Raw genomic sequence first — 6,000 nt, forward strand, 5'->3', positions numbered from 1 at the left:
CCTTTAACATTAGTTCAAAACTACAACTAACTGCGTAATACCGTATTACTTTTTGGTACTGCAATGAAAGAAGTACTGTATATCCTAAAGAAAAACTAACGCCAATAGAATATATAGATATGTTCTATACCAATTCAAATTCTAAAATAATAATCTTAACCTAGAAGTTTTATGCGTTATAAAAAGAAATCCAATTATATGGCAATTATGTTAAAAGTTACAATGCAGCTTAACCAATTCAAAGAGGGGTAAGGAGGGAGCACCTACAAAAACTCCACTAAATCCTTCACTTTGACTTGCATACTCTAATACTTTAAAGCATCTATAAATACTTTCTAGAATGGGAAAAAACAAGTTATGCGGTGCCATACATAATACAACTGGGCCTTCTAGTTTTGTTAAAAAATACTTAAATATTTGTATATTTTCTCAAGCTGATAAACATGTTGATAACCATTCTGGATTCCAAAACTTCCTTTTCTATCATTACTTTATAACAGGTGATTCATCCAACACCGCAAAAACCAAAGCCATATATTAAGATGACTTGCTGTACAGTATCTGCTCGAATTATCCAAAATCTTAGGGTTGGTTATGCTGATGCTGGACTTTACTCTCTTCAGCCATAAACTAAATATTACTTAATATTTAACACAGAGCAAATTGTTCATCAAAATATGCTTGCAAACTATTTCAAATTAAGGGCATTTGGCAGTTATAAGATGTAAGAACATTCATATCTTGCCAGCACAAATATCTCACACCGTGTGAATCATCACTTTGAAAATACTCACTACATCATCATACTTATACTTGTATCATATTATCACCCGTCATTTTGAATAAAGAATGATAAACTTACACATCTTTTTTTAACCCAAGTATCAAAGTCTAGAGACCATAATAATGTTTACGAAAACAAATTCTAAATAAAAGCATTAAATTTATAAAATGAATTCTACATCAACAAAATGTTCTATTTCAACATTTTGTAGCATCTTGCGAGAAAAACCCACATTTTTCGTGTATGCATCTAGTTACTCATCTTAACTGTGTACATAAAAATAATCACCCAAAAATTTGTAGGCTGAGTAAAATTACACGGGACCAAAACCATTAAAAGTATGTTCTTACCCCAATCACCTAAGAATTCCTAACTAAAACATACTAGGAAATAAATAGTAATCTATCAAATTTTCTCATCCATACAATTAACTATATAGTGTAAAAAAGTCAAGTGTAGGGCATATTTCTATTTTATACATGATTCTAATAAAACGTCGATAATTGGAAAAAAAAAAACCTTTTATTCCACCATAAACAGTCATGAACCCTTTTAGCGAGGGTTGAGTAGCAATTTAAAATTTCAAAAAGGGTTGGCTATGTTAGGTTGGTTTTAGATTGCCTTACCTTATGTAAAGCACGGGCTCTTGGGTTGATAGCCAGTAAATATGTTAGTTGATTGGGTGGGGACCTTTACCCTTACGATCATCAACTTTGCCACCCGAGGGAGGAGTGTGCCGAGAGGGAGGAACTCGCCTAAATATTAAATTTTAATTTATAAGATGCAAACATTTTACTCGATTCATTACATCCAAGCTATTTCCAGTGCCACTTCACCAACCCTACAAGACACCCACGACAGTTTTGAGGAAAAAATTAAGTTATATTTGCACGAGATGAGCTACCTCATCCTATACTCACCAATTATGCAGAAACTAAATATCAAATGCAAGAATATACATACATATATACACATATATACATATTTATATACATACACATTTACTTAGACATACACATATACATATACATACACATATATACATATACACATATATACACATATATACATATATATATATACATATATACATACATTTATACACATATATATACATATATACATACATTTATACACATATATATACATATATACATACATTTATACACATATATATACATATATACATACATTTATACATATATATATATACATATATACAAGTATACATATATATATACATATATACAAGTATACATATATATACATATGTGCATATATACACATATATGCATATATATACATATATACATATATGCATATATACACATATATGCATATATATATACATATATGCATATATATATATATACATATATGCATATATTTATACATGTATGCATATATTTATACATATATGCATATATTTATACATATATGCATATATCTATACACATATGCATATATCTATACACATATGCATATATATATACACATATGCATATATATATACATATATGCATATATTTATACACATATGCATATGCATATATTTAAACATATATGCATATATATATACATATATGCATATATTTAAACATATATGCATATATTTATACATATATGCATATATTTATACATATATGCATATATTTATACATATATGCATATATTTATACATATATGCATATATTTATACATATGCATATATATACATATATATATATATATATATATATATATATATATATATATGCATATATATATATATGCATATATATACATATATGCATATATATACATATATGCATATATATATACATATATGCATATATATATACATATATACATTTATGCATATATATACATATATACATATATACATATATGCATATATATACATATATACATATATGCATATATATACATATATACATATATGCATAAATATACATATATACATATATGCATATATATACATATATGCATATATGCATATATATACATATATACATATATACATATATGCATATATATACATATATACATATATGCATATATATACATATATACATATATGCATAAATATACATATATACATATATGCATATATATACATATATGCATATATATACATATATGCATATATATACATATATGCATATATATATATATATATATATATATGCATATATATACATATAAACATATATACACATGCATATATATACATATATACACATATATGCATATATATACATATATACACATACATGCATATACATATACATATATACACATATATGCATATACATACACATATATACACATATGCATATATACATATATACATATATACACATATGCACATATATACACATGTGCACATATACACACATGTGCACATATATAATATACATATATACATATATGCATATATATATACATATATGCGTATATATACGTATATACATATATGCATATATATACATATATACACATACATATGCATATATATACATATATACACATACATATGCATATATATACATATATACACATACATATATGCATATATACACATATATACACATACATATACACATATATACATATATACACATATATATACACATATACATATATACACATACACATATACATATACACATATATACATATATACACATATATATACATATATACATATATATACATATACACATATATACATATACATATATATACATATACATATATATATACATACATATATATATACATATACATATATATACATATATATATATGTATAATATACACATATATACATATACATATATATACATATACATATATATATACATACATATATATATACATATACATATATATACATATATATATATACATATATATATACATATACATATATATACATATATATATATACATATATATATACATATATACATACACATATATATATAAATATATACATATATATACTGTATATACATATATACATACACATATATATAAAAATATATACCTACATATATATACATATATACTGTATATACATATATATATACATATATATATATACATATATATACATATATATATGCATACATATATATATGTGGCTGCGGGAGCATATAAATATTAGAATAGCGCCAACGTTATCCCTGCGTGTCATAAGAGGCGACTAAACGGGACGGGACGAGGGGGCTGGGAACCCCCTCTCCTGTATCTACATCTTCTGAGACATCAACAAAGAGATGGAGCTGGGGGAGAGTGACTGCTTCTCGCACTCTAGTTTTGGGGCGTTTGAATGTGCGTGGATGTAGTACTATAGAGAGTTAAAGATGTGAAATTGGAAGTATGTTTAGGAATAGAAGGATGGATGTATTGGCCTTGTGTGAGATAAAAGGAAAGGGTGAAGTGATGTTTGGTGAAATGTCTGGTAGTGTGTCTGGGATTGAAAGGGGAAGAGCGAGAGAGGGTGTGGCTTTGTTGCTGAGTGAATGGATGACAGGTAAAGTAGTGGAATGGAAGGAGATATCATCTAGGTTAATGTGGGTAAGGGTTAGGTTGGCAAGGGAATGTTGGGCGTTTGTCAGTGCGTATGGGTCAGGTAGTGAGAAAAGTGAAGAAGAGCGGAATGAGTTCTGGAATGAATTAATTAGGTGTGTAGAAGGACTGGGTAGAAGGAATTATGTAGTTGTCATGGGTGATTTAAATACTAGAGTGGGCGCTGGAGAGGTAGAAGGTGTCATTGAGAAGTATAGCGTACCAGGTGAAAATGAGAGTGGAGAGAGACTGGAGGATATGTGTGTTGAGCAAGAGATGGTGATAAGTAATAGCTTTTTCAAAAAGAAAGATAAAAATAAGTATACATGGGTAAGAGTGGCAAATGGAAGAGTAGTAGAAAGGGCATTAATGGATTGTGTGTTGATAACTAAAAGAATGTTTGGAAGATTGAAAGACGTGCACGTGTTTAAGGGTATGGCTAACGGTATGTCTGATCATTTTTTGGTGGAAGGAAAATTAGTTGTAGCAAAAGAGTGGGGGAATAGAGTAGGTGAATGTAAAACGGAGCTAGTAAGGGTTGAAATGCTAATAAAACCGGGGGTAAAAAGTAAATATCAGGAAAGGTTGAAAACGACATATGACGAAGTGAAAGTAAGAGAAACTGGCAATTTAGAGGAGGAGTGGAAATTAGTAAAAGAAAACTTTGTTGGGATTGCAAGTGATGTGTGTGGCAAGAAGGTTGTTGGAGGCAGCATGAGGAAGGGCAGTGAATGGTGGAATGAAGGAGTGAAGGTAAAAGTGGAAGAGAAAAAAAAGAGGGCTTTTGAAGAATGGCTGCAGAGTAATAGTGTAGAGAAGTATGAAAAATATAGAGAGAAAAATGTGGAAGTAAAGCGCAAGGTATGTGAGGCAAAGAGGACAGCTGACCTGAGGTGGGGTCAGGGATTGGGTCATTCATATGAAAAGAATAAGAAGTAGTTTTGGAAAGAAGTGAAGAGAGTAAGGAAGGCTGACTCAAGAATTGAAGAGACAGTGAAAGATGGAAATGGGCGGTTGTTAAAAGGAGAGGAGGCAAGGAAAAGATGGGCGGAATATTTTGAAAGTTTACTGAATGTTGAGGATAATAGGGAGGCAGATATAATTGCTATTGCAGGTGTTGAGGTGCCAATGATGGGAGATGAGAATGAGAGAGAGATTACAATAGATAAAGTGAGGAGAGCACTAGATGAAACGAGAGTAGGAAAAGCGTCTGGTATGGATGGTGTGAGAGCTGAGATGTTGAAGGAAGGGGGTGTGACTGTACTTGAATGGTTGGTGAGATTGTTTAATGTGTGTTTTGTGTTGTCAATGGTACCAGTAGATTGGGTCTGTGCATGTATTGTACCACTTTATAAGGGTAATGGAGATGTGCACGAGTGTTGTAATTCAAGAGGTATTAGTTTGTTAAGCGTAGTTGGAAAAGTGTATGGTAGAGTAATGATTAATAGGATCAAGGATAAAACAGAGAATGCAATCTTAGAAATACAGGGTGGTTTTAGAAGAGGTAGGGGTTGTATGAATCAGATTTTTACAGTAAGGCAGATATGCAAGAAATATTTAGCCAAAGGTAAGGAGGTGTATGTTGCATTTATGGATCTGAAGAAAGCGTATGAAAGAGTTGATAGGGAAGCAATGTGGAA

General features: G+C 29.6%; 1 protein-coding gene across 11 annotated transcripts in view; it reads right to left on the reverse strand.

The window, feature by feature from the left end:
- LOC137654709 (uncharacterized) overlaps positions 1-6,000 on the reverse strand; it is a 294,512-nt gene that overhangs the window by 191,087 nt on the left and 97,425 nt on the right. The gene's annotated exons all lie outside the window — the stretch shown is intronic.

This window comes from Palaemon carinicauda, chromosome 1 (assembly GCF_036898095.1).
Source record: "Palaemon carinicauda isolate YSFRI2023 chromosome 1, ASM3689809v2, whole genome shotgun sequence".
Classification (NCBI taxonomy): Eukaryota; Metazoa; Arthropoda; class Malacostraca; order Decapoda; family Palaemonidae; genus Palaemon; species Palaemon carinicauda.